The 12,419-nt window shown below is 43.7% G+C and overlaps 1 protein-coding gene and 1 long non-coding RNA gene across 11 annotated transcripts in view; both read right to left on the minus strand.

The window, feature by feature from the left end:
• Positions 1-7,295, minus strand: part of epb41l2 (erythrocyte membrane protein band 4.1 like 2) — a 30,423-nt gene extending 23,128 nt beyond the window's left edge. For 9 of the 10 annotated variants that reach the window (XM_029849125.1, XM_029849121.1, XM_029849120.1 and 6 more), the window contains exon 1: positions 7,138-7,291. The gene's annotated coding sequence lies outside the window, so the exon portion shown is untranslated. Of the gene's footprint in view, positions 1-7,137 lie in introns of all 10 variants that reach the window. The other variant, XM_029849124.1, reaches the window with a different exon arrangement.
• Positions 7,296-11,129: 3,834 nt separating this feature from the next.
• On the minus strand, positions 11,130-12,410 carry LOC115253016 (uncharacterized). The gene is made up of 2 exons (XR_003891336.1): positions 11,948-12,410; positions 11,130-11,316 (listed from the first exon to the last, which is right to left on the minus strand). It is a non-coding gene; the product is annotated as an uncharacterized lncRNA (long non-coding RNA).
• Positions 12,411-12,419: the final 9 nt, after the last annotated feature.

Below are 12,419 nucleotides of genomic sequence, written 5' to 3' on the forward strand. Positions count from 1 at the left end.
ATTTTGGCTAAAATCCTTGTGGGGAGACTATATTAAGATTTACAGTCCTGCTTCCCTCAGCGAGAGGGGATTATAAAGTGTCATAAATACTCCGTAAATTCAAACAAGTTACAGAAAAATCCAAACTTTGGGACTCTGCCTTGTACAACTTCACTGCCATCTGTGCTGTCATAGCAACAACTTCCTGATCTGGTCAGGTTCTGAAAGCGAGAATTTTATGGTTGACACATTAAAAGAAGTTAAGAAGTGACGATAATGAGAAAAACTGCAAAATTTAAGGACTGGCTTCAACTGTTGATTTATCATCTGATAAATAAAAAGTCTGTTACACTAATAACACCCCCCCCCCCCCCCCCCGCACATGCACGAAGCCAGACGGAGGGCGGAGAGGGGAGGATCTGGTTTCCATGGCAATGACATTCATGGACTACACCTTTAAATCCCCATGGAGACAAGAGATTACCACAGCAAAAATACAGATTACTGACCAGACATACAAGTGACAATAGAGATTATTACCATGCATAAACGCATTTCAAACCACATCAGATCTACAGCAGATACAACAAGCGAAACCCCTGCTGGAACTGTAAAGACTACGTCCTCCTCATGTCCTTACTTATGCACCACGTCCAAGACCGCGCGCTGGGCGGAGCCAGGTAAATTACATTAATGATGGGCTTATCCTTCCTCCCCTTATTTTTCTGCTGCTGAAACTGCGAGCAGCACCCCATGCAGCAGCTGTCTAGGTGGGGTAGAAATGACCAGGGTTCATTTACAGGAGCTGGTTGACATTCACAAAGCCAACCGGGACAGAGGAGCCAATACATCATATTTGTCTGGGTTGAGTAACAGCATCAGAGAGACAGCTGATACGTTCTGGGCAGTGACCCAGAACTAGCAAACCAGCCGAAATTTAAAAGCAGTAACAAGTGTCATTTAACCCGACATTCTTTCAGCATTTTGTTTTATAGCTGCCAGAAGAAGCATGATTTCATTTTCCTGCAAGTGTGAATATGAAGGGTCACAAACCAGATCCTAGAAGTGGCCAAATTTGACCAAAATTGAAAGAGTTCCCCGTCCTAGATGTGGTGTTAATGTATGCAAGCGCAATGGCTTTTAATGAACAATGCAGAAAAAGAAAAAAATGCAATCCTGCTGATAGTACTGGGACATCCCAACGTGTTAAACCATGACGCAACAAGCTTTCAAACTATTCTACCACTGCCCAGCAGCTGACGAACCATAGTTTGATTTTGAAATAAACACACACATGCACACACGTACAGTACACACACACACACCCAGGGGCAGAATCCTAATCTGTGCTGTTCTCTTGTACGATCTGTCCATCTGTCACGCAATGGTACAAGTGTGCACACAAAAGATACGCCGCGCGCAGACTGATACACACATAAAATCTATGAAAACAGACGCTTACAGGGCTGCGGTGAGCACACGTACACGCAGCCAACACACACACATGCACGGACCCGTTGGTGTGAAAATTCGGGATGCTCTCGTCCCTTTACTCTGCACTCTGACCCTCAAACTGAGGATTACACAAGGGATAATCTGTGTGTGTCTGTCTGCCTGTGAATGTGTTGGTGCCATCATCTCACTCTTCGTCTCCGGTTTGTCTCCACAATTCCCCCCAAAAAACCTCACCTGGCAGTTTGAATTGAGCAAATGACTGGTGAGCTCTGGAGGCATGTTTAAACGAGCAACACTGTGCAATTACTTGGTTACTGCCAGCTCTCAACTACTATTGGCAGCTGCAGAAATGTATGGCATCAAATCTCAAAGAGTAGAATTAGCACATTATCTGGCCCAATAAAGGAAAATTCTGCTGTAATAGCAGGTTTTTAGCCACAAAGCGCTCATATAATGAGACCCTAAGAGGTGATGAAAGTGGAGATTGTGAAAAAAGAGACACACAAATGTTCCTCCATTCAAGTAATTCTCACTTGCAGCAGTAATGGGTCAGCTCATAACCGCCATTGTTAGCCGCTAAATTCCACTATTCAGCGATTATTGCAGCGAGGCGTGAATATCCTGTCTGTGCGATTGTATTTGCACCATATGAGAGACAAAGAGTGGAGAAGGTATGGGTGGATCGCAACACGCACGAGAGGAGACGCAGTTTACAGAGGGAAAAATAAAAGACAGGCGCAGGCTGAGGGAGAAAAACACAACGTGGTCTCTCGTGAGACGAGCCCTGGGTGTGGTGCTGCTATGGTGATGAACATCCCATAGAGGGTGGTACCGACAGGTGAAACGGATTATTTTACTGTTGCCTGAGCTACAAAGCGAGCGAATGTCATTCATCTGCCTCAGAAACACATTACTTTCCTTACTACACTTGACAAGAAAGGAGTGACATTCCATTAAAGACTAGGAAGAAGGTCACCGGTTATTCCAGAATATCTGGTTCAGTCCAATTCCCTTCTGGGTTTATAATTAAACAGTCACTGACCTCCTTGTTGAGAGCACAACTCCTCATTTGTGGCAAATCTAAGAAATCCTTAAAAGCGAGGAGAGTCTGGGAAAGAGAGGGGATTATATATGGAAGGTGAAAATTGGAGGATGTCGGCACGACTCCTTCAGGTGCAGGTCCAGTTGACACTGGCCTGGAGCTCACTTATAGGCAGAGAGAGGAAAAAACCAGTCAGTAGAGCTACTGCGTGTCCCATATATGACCGCAGCGCCGACCTCTGACTTGCTGGTCTGTTTAACGGGAGTGTTGATAGCAGAGATGGGTTGAAATAGGGACTGGAATACTGTTAGATGGGTGTCCACAAGACTAGAATAACTAGTAAATTAAATCTTCACCATGAAGAGCCCGAAGACCCAATTCCTAAATTAGACCCTGCCCTCTGAATCTAATTGGTTATATATACACATGCGTCATTCTGTAAAATGTGCTGTACCGACAGTCTCTTCCTCGGGATCAGGTCGTTGACATAACCAGACAGATTATTTAAGCGCATGATATCAGTTAATCCCACACCAGTGACCCCTGACCTGTAACCAGGAAACAGGAAGAATGGCAGTGGGGCCAACCTCGAACCCTCCCAACATCTACTGTCGTTCCAGTGAGTCCAGGTTGATCTAAACACAGAACATGTCACTTCTCTAACAGTCTAAACAAGGTCGAATCCTCATAATGTGAGGATTCCATTATTTAATTGCCAGCATGTGACTCGGACAACGGTCATGCTTTTACACTCGATTAGTGAGACGCTGTACCCCAAATGCCTTCCTCACTCTGTAAATACTCACTTTTTCAGTTTTTACGGAGAAAAAACTGTCTCCGTAAAGTTAGAGTCATGTGTTTTTTTTATTATTAAACTACAAACATGTCTCAAGACAACATCCTTTACCTTCCTGTGTCCCCTCCTACCTTGATGTCTTGGAAGAAAAAAAGTTCTAACACTATTTTCACAATGATTTACAAACTTAAGAGCTTCTCAAGGGCTGCTAATGAGCTGGTCTACACCCCCTTCAACCCTTGTGCCCCAGACACTCCTCTCACTTCCTGTTCTTACCCTCATCCTCCTCTTATGCTGCTCTCGGAGTGTAATTAGTGATCCTGGAATCGCATGCAAAATAACCCTCTAAATTAGGCAGTGTTCGGCAGAATGAGCTAATTTTAATGGAAAATGAAGATGTCTGGAATTTTCCTTATGAGGGGTATAATTAAGCACAGCAACACATCCTAAATGCTGGTTTGGCTCAGTTTGAAATACGATTTCCTGCAGAAATTAAAACAGTATCCATTTTCTGATAACAGAAACCTCAGCGGTTTCTTTCCTAAAACAAGGGCTTTTGTAGAAGCTGAAGCTCCGTCCAGGCTCTCTCTGTGTGAGAATGTGACCCTATGCTGATTAATCTGTTTTTAACTATGTTTGGACCCCTGCCACAGCCACGGGCCCACGCTTTCTCCCTGCTTTTAGTTCTATCGCTTCTTTCAAACGTGGACACTTGCTGGGGAAGGCAGTCTGCCCTCTTATTCTCCCTCTCTTTGGTGTAAAATGTCCCCTTTAACCACAAGGATTTTCCATTGTCCCTTAATGGACTCTCTCATTTGAGACATCAACATGATTCCCTTAATTCTATTCAACTCTTTAATCAATCCCATTTGTTCGTTATACACAAAATACCACCAAACAACGATCAAAATCATGCTGCGACCTGCCGCAGACCTTTGTGGAACCTGTTTCGGCTCCTTTTTGTCCCTTCCACCACACACATCTTCTTTTATACTCCCACCTCAGCCTTTTATCCCCCCCCCCCCCTCCCAAAAAAAATCCTTTGCAGTCTGTGTAATAAGCTGAACATTGCATTACAGTTTCCATTCATCCGTGCCGCTCTGATCTTCTCCGTGTGAATGTGGGCCCTGCCGTGGTTCTGAAAGCCGGGGGGGGCTAGCACTCGACTGGTCACGGCTGACTGCTACACTATAGAAAATGTCCACCTTTGCAGATGTGGGGACTTGTGATCATGCGGACCCGGCGTGCTTCCTGGAGGAGACAAAAGACTGAGTAACATTACTCAAGTTGAAGTGACGGTAATTTGGCGCATTTACTCGAGTATTCGCTCAAACTGGATGGATTTTCGCGTCGGTGTCGGACGATCCGTCCACGCTGGGATTTTCGCTCTGTCCGTGTCTAACTGGCTGAGCCGATATGACGTGTTTTTCTCCCGCTGAACCGACAGGATCAGGATGAAAAACACACACACATGCGGGGATGTTCCCATAGCCTTTCCGAATGGTTAAGCAATATCTCTCACCCTTTCTGTCACCCTCGTTTTCTCTCTCTCTCTTCCCTCATCACTTGCTTCTATAGTTCGTTCCTCCTTTGGTAACTCCATTTCCTTATATACCTCCCCAACCTCGCTGCCATTCTAAACAGCATAGGAGCATCAAAGTGCCACCGTGCACAGCCACGCTGGAAACATCGTTTCTGGATACTCTTAGACTTTTACCACAATATTTGATTCTAGCTGGCAGCATTAGCCGCAACTACCTTTAATGAGCAGATTCTCCCACCAGAACAACCAATTAAGGCTTCTCTCATTAGTGGGTTTGACAGAGTACCTACTGTTCTACACATCCACACTGCCTGAGAATAGACAGGGCCCCTACAGATTAAAGATAAACTATGTACGCACACAGCCAGAGAGTCTCGCTGCTGGATTTCCATTACAACAAAGACTGCTATGATACATTTGTGTTGCGCAACAAATATCGTCATGCGTGTTATCATGTACAGCTGCAGTGAGCTGCTATTTTGTCTCACGTTTGAACGCGTGTGCAACGGGGTGTACCACAAAAGCACCTGTGACACAATATCATTCACTGAAAGAAAAATTAAAATGGCTGGATAAGTCTAAAAATGCAATCTCCCATGGCCACAGGGACTGACCCTGTTACATAAATGGTTGAATCCCAGGCGGTTTGCACTCTTTTCTTAGAACGGTTCAGGTTTGTGCAGAAAGATTATCTTTCCCTCCATTTTCAGACAACCAATATGTTTTCATGCAAATATATTGATGCGGATCCTAATGATGTAAACGATGAATTGAGGAAATATTAGTGTTCCCTTCTTGAGGAACAGTTAAAATGGTCAATCCGAGATAAAATTAAAACAGGTTTTCCTGTGTAAAGTGCATATCTATCAAACCTAAAGAAAAGCGTAAACAATGTCTTGCTCCGGTTTTGTGCATGAAGATTGTCCCTGACAGTGTCCCTGCCCTGATGTCATCCAATTTTATCTAACCTACATTCCCCTACCCAAGGGAAGAAAAGACAAGAAGGCGGCGACCACCTAATGAAGTTGTGCTGATTAAAGTGATGAGTAGGTGGCCTCTCTCACACACACACACACTCACACACACCCCAAATACAAAGGTCTCTCTCTGAGGTTAGTGCTGATTAAATCTGGCATAAGAAATGTTAAGTTTTCAAAAGTTCCTCAAATCGTAGGTTTGTCAGCCATCAATAAAATTGTGAATGTCAGCACAACCTAAACCAGTCAGTCCGTCCGTCCGTCCGTCACTTGGCCTGCCTGCTTATCTGTGTGTGAACTGGCTGAACTCCCACCGTCTGTCAAAGTAGAAATTTGAATGTTCAGTGTCGAAAATATCGAGATGAACTTTGGACCAAGTTGCACGGGAAGACACTGCAGTGCATTCTAAGGCAAATCAATCACTTTGAAACCCTTTAGAACAGATTTAAGCAGACCAACCATTAGGAAGTAATATTCATAATCACGTTGGGCCTGTATTTTCTTTTAAAGTCAAAGCTATTGTGTCTCAGATTTACCCTCTCATCTCAGTATCTCCAATTTAAGGTTAATTCATCATTGCTTATACTAATCAGCTGTAATTTGGGTGGGTGAACGTCTTTCCATTCTTTACAAGCCCAACTTAATCAACGAAATTCAACAAACCATTTCAGACCATGGAAACTGTGATCATAGTGAAACGTGATCCATGTCCAGCAATTATGTTGCTTATAAGAGAATGATATCTAACACTCGTTCTCAACCGTGTGAACCTTTGCATGATGGTCGAATGCTTAAGCATAGTGGAAAAAAAGAACACAAAAAGTGTCGTTTGGTGTAAACCTTAAACTAAATTTTGGATTAATGCTCAAAGTTCTTGCTAGCTTGATGAGCAGCCAGTCGAGGTTCATTCAGCTGTGTAAACTTTTGACTTCAACCAGGAAATGCAACCAGTAAAACAATAACGTAACCGAGAATATTCACTTTTAAAAGCAGGTTTTATGCGTCTCTTTCGCTCTCAAGCGTGTGGGTTAAATCCTTTAGCCGACGCGACGGTGCAGCAGACGCGATTCTAGAGGTGATGACAACAGGGAGCAAGAAGATAGGCGCCATGAAGCAGCGAAGGTACGGCTTCGGCTCCAGATAACGGACCGGAGAGGCCAGCGTGGTCGGTCCACGCACCAAACGGCGCCTTCTCGTTACAGAGACCACGCATGTTGGGCACCTAAACGCATCGCGACCGCATCAAAACCGACCAAAGGTTGAGTGAGCGGAAAAGCTTCCGAATGACTGCAGTCAACAATGTGTAAATCACGTGATTTAAAGGGAGGGTTAAATTAAAAGTTACCTGTGGGTTGTTTTTTTTTCCAACGATGTGCAAGGGAACTTCGCCAAGCGCGGCCTTACTCCGTTCGCCTCCAAAAGATAGTGTCCGTCCCACTTTCAATCTCCCCCCAAAAAATCGCCTCTACAGTCAATACTGAAAGTCTGGCAGAGCTCAAGGCAGACGTGTCCGTCATCGTCTAGACCCGCCTCTTGGACATAAAAAAACAGTTTTGGCTGACTTCTATTGGCTGACGTGGTTTACTGTATTAAATAAAACGATATGATTGGTCGCTCGTGCTGTCAATCATCTCCATGGACCGAATTTTTCCATACAGCTTTTGGAAATAAGGGGAGGCAGCGTCATCTAGTGTATAAATAGAGTACTGCAACACGTAGAGGTCGGTAGTTTATAATTTTCTTTCTTTATGCACTTTTTAAAAAATTGAAATAGAAATTTGTGGAAATGAAATTGAATTTATATTTTATCTCACCCCAACTTCATATAGTTTAAGCCTATTAAAATTTGAACTACTTAGAAGGTAAGAAGTCGCAGGCATTTCACCTCTTTTTGGCTCTAAAAATCGTGATGTTTAGTGATTTGAATGTTCCTAATTATTTTAATCTAGTTTATGTAGTCAACTCTTTACCAAATGTTGCTCCTTAACAACAATGTGAACATGCCGAGATGATTAAGGACCATAACATATGGCGACTGCTGTAACACACACACACACACACAGTCAACATACATACCAACAGCCACGCCCAGATTAGAAAGGCTCAAGTAATTGGCTTTAAGAGTCAAGCAGCATTGAGAGCTGACATTTACAAAACAAGAGCTGTAAATAACCACAGGAGTAACACTGCATGATGATAAAATGAGAAGCATCCACAGCATCATGACAGGGTTCCCATATTCTGAATCTAGGATGTGAGTGTGTTTTTATGAACTCACCAGAGCAGCGCGTATCCAGCAGAGAACCACAGCCGGCCGGTGGAGCATGCACACGCAAAGATGGAGGAACACAACATCAAAGACTGCACATCAAACCGGCATATTCATTTAATGAGTGCAGTTGCAGAATCAGCCAAAATTAAGGAGGAGTAATGAGGGATTACACATTTGACAGCATACACCCGCACTGGAAACATTATGTCTGGATGCTATTTCACAAACTAAAGAAATTATTTCATCAAAGTCTCCTCGTTTTTGCCTGAAATCTTTGGTCCTTTAGTTCATCTAATGAAATCATCATGACTCAAACCATCTGTGGCATTCAGAGCAGCTCAAATCCAAAGTAGAATATGTGATAATTTACCTGTCTCTTAAAGATCCCTCCGAAGACATTAATGTTCCCACGATGATACCGTGACAGGCATTGCTCAAGTCTGAACCTAATCAGCCTGGCCAGATATAACCCCCCCCCCCCCCTCTCTCTCTCTCTCCCTCACCCTCACTCTCTCTCTCTCTCCCTACCACCTCACCTCCTCTTCTGACATAGGAAACCTTAAAGCATGCAGAATCATCCCGACCGCCCGGGCAACTGCATTTGGTCCGCTGTGGGGTTGTCCCATGCAGATCAAGCCAGAGCAGATTTCTCTGCAGGATTAACGTGGAGCCTTTCTGAGGAGTATTACCCTGACCTTGGCCATCCAGGCCGAGCGGATGCTGCAGACAGGGTGCAGCAAGTCCAGCCAGCTCTGGACCCTGAAACGTCACCCTGCTGACACAGCAGCCTGATCTGGGAATGCACAGCTGTCAATTTCGGTGGAACAACTTGGAGAATGAGTGCTTTAACTGTTGCATTTCACATCTGGGTGCTTTTGAGTTTGATTCTGATAGATAAATACAATCCAGAAACAAATAAAATCTAAATTTCTTTCATTCTCTCATGCAGTTAATCCTCCTATATTGTCTCCTGCTCTCTCTACGATGCACATGTCAAACACCTACAACCTTTGAACAATTCACACATGTTTGTTCTAGATAGTGTCAGTCAACTCCCGTTCTACCTTCCGTCTCACACGTCTTTGTGTAAGCAGTAACTATAAGCTCCAGGGTTGGGTGTCAGCTCAATAAGAGGAGGACAATTGGGTAAACAACCCTCACAACTGCTAAAGAAAGCATAAAGTTAGACCAGATAAGTCTCTGTGTGCTGATTTTTTGTATTTATACAAAACCTGATAAGGTTTAAAAGCAGCATTCATTTGTGAATGTTTGGTATGTTCATATAAAAAGATTTAAAATTTAACAAATTTAACAACAGCACCGCCGCCACTACTACTACTACTACTACTACTACTACTATTATTATTATTATTATTATTATTATTGGTATTATTATTATTATTAATAATAATAATACCAATAATGATAATAATAACAACAATAATAATAGTAATAATTCAATCTCGTCGCGCCTATTCAGGTTGTGATGCACAATAGTGACACAAGGGGGCAGCAGCCAGCAGCCAGACAGACAGACAGACAGACAGACAGACAGACAGACAGACAGACAGACAGACAGACAGACAGACAGACAGACAGACAGACAGACAGACAGACGTTTGTCAGAAAACAAAGGTACACGTAGGGAAACAACTAGTTTGTCTGAGAGGAGCTCCCCACTTTTCTATTTCTATTATATTATAAAACTTGAGGAAAACTTTGGGAATTTAAATATAGTTAATTTAAAAAGATGAGGGGGTAACTCCCAACCACTACCCGAATGATCATAAAATGGACTCGAAATGCAACATTGGAATGAAACATGAAACCTTAAATTATTTTCATCCATCCCAGTCATCTGTGCATTGAGAGGAGAGATGATTCAGATTTCCCACCTGCTGACCAGACGCATAGTTCAGAAAGAAGCACTCGATACGTTTGCTGCATCCAATTAGAAGCTGATCCACAACCAGGGTTCACATGTTGATTTTGTTATCAGCTGTTGCCGTGTGATCCCACTGTCACGTGTCATCCAACTCTCTGGCGACATGTGACCAATGGGACTTTTCAACTTGAAATAAGGCCATTTTCCCATTTCATTTTTTTTTTTTAATTTTCACTTGTGCAACTCTTGAGGTTTTCCATTGCAGCACATAAATAGCTGATCTCTGACCAGCTTTGCAGTGCTGAGCTACAAAAGTGCTCTACAATATAATCTTTATGAAGTTTTCCTGAGAGGTTCCTCAGGGAACACCAGGAGCACACATCTCTCCACCCTTCCTCACGACACTCCTCCAGAGCCGTCTAACAATGTCCCAGTGACACGCTCGAGGCTAAAATCCCATAATGTGGCCTCGGATCCCCATCAGCGATGCAAACCTTGAGGCAACACTGTTGCCGATGCAAAATTGGAAATTGAGTTTTCACGCACAGGAAGTTTGACGCCCTTCTCCCACAACACTAAAGTAATAACAACTACCCAGCTATCGTGTGTGTGCCGCATTATTGTAGTATCATTGTGCGTTGGCAGTGGGCAGGGTGAGTGTCAACACTGAGCCTAATTAAGGTTCCGCACAGGTCAAACAGAGGTGTGTTGCACCTGTGTCCTGCAGGGCAGCTGGGAGAGCTCAGAACTTCGGATTGCCTGCTGCTGATATGGCTCCATAAAAGTCCTATAGACTACATAGGAAGTCTATATGCTAATTCAGCATACAACCTTCTCTGTATTTGGTGCCATTACAATTAAAGTATTTGTATTGCAGGTTAATTAACTTTTAAGGTACACCGCGTATGTTTCATCACAAAGTCTATATTTACAAAGTGATAAATATAAGTTAAAAGACAATGTCAGCGGCCTATGCATAATATTTACAGAGGAGCAGCACACACTGTTATTAAAGGCTTTATAGTGCATGCAAACTCCTATTCAGGTTTAACACACACCAGTGAAGCCAACCACCTGCTAGCCTTTTAACAAGAGTGCATTTGAATCCACTCAGTTGAAACCAATAATTCACTTCAATCATCCATCATATTTTATTATGTTTATTTCAACTTTTTTTTTCCAGATCTAATGTCGTGTGACGCGTCATATAAAGTACACGAGGGGCTGCAGCTCAAACACATGATATTTGCAGGGGGAAACAGCAGTTTTGGAAGTGACAACACCGAGATCGTGGGAGTACTTGGTTGTGTGGCTGTTTCGTTGCCATGATGACGGAGGAGCATCTGTAGCCTCTTCGGGAGGGCTGTCTGAGGGGAGAAAGGAAGGCTATAGGGGAGATCTACTGAGAAATGCTGCGCCAATACATTTAAATTTAAGCCTTTGCACACTTGTTCTCTCGCTATTTGTTTTATGTCTAATTAAATAAAGAATTTAAACATCTATCCAGTCATTTAACCCCAAATTTGTACTCCATTACTCCATTATTGGAACACACCTTTGCATTTCTGACTAGATGTAGGCTTGAAAAGCGACTTTATTAGGCCCCCACGTTCAGTTGGCTGTTAAAATGAATAGTTAATCAGCCACTCAGTGGCACTAGACGTAGATCAAGACAACTTGCTGAAGTTCAAGCCAAACATCAGAATAAGGAACAAAAGGGGACTTGGTGGGGGTTGTTGGTGACAACATGGGCTGGTGAGTATTTCAGAAACCGCTGATCTACATGAATGCTCACATGCAACCGTCACGGTTTATAGAGAAGGGCCTGAATCAGAGAAGTGTGGATGAAAAGGCCTCGATGTGAGAGGTGAGAGGAGAATGGGCAGACTGGTCCCAGATGACAGAAAGGCAACACTAACTCAAATAAACACTGGTTACAACCAAGTAATTCAGTAAACCAAGTAAATCTCCATCCATGCAGGCATGGATCCATCCTACCTTGTGTCATCAGCTCAGGCTCCTGGTGGTGGTGGAACGCCCTGGGGGACATTTCCTCCTCCCACTTTGGGCCCCTCAGAACCGCTGAGTATTGTTATTGACCATCTCCATCCCTTTATGACCACAGTGGGCCTTCCTCTGATGGCCACTTCTATCATGCCACAACGCTCAGATCATCTCAAACTGGTTTGGGGAGCACACCAATGAGGTCACTCTACTCCAACGGCCTCCACAGTCACCAGATCTCCGTTGATCACCGTTGGGACGTGGTGGGGCGAACGATCCACGTCATCATCGGTGCAGCCTGATGCTACTGTGTCACTATGGACCAAAATCTCCGGGGGACGTTTCCAACACCTGTTGAAAGTTGAAGTCAGGTGAGTGTCAGTTGTCATCAGCGTGATTTAAAAAGTGCGCGCAGCACAGAAAGGTGTGGTCCCTCAAAATGTGGGCCCCGATGTCATACGGCAGG

The sequence above is a fragment of the Takifugu rubripes genome, chromosome 16, assembly GCF_901000725.2.
Source record: "Takifugu rubripes chromosome 16, fTakRub1.2, whole genome shotgun sequence".
Lineage (NCBI taxonomy): Eukaryota > Metazoa > Chordata > Actinopteri > Tetraodontiformes > Tetraodontidae > Takifugu > Takifugu rubripes.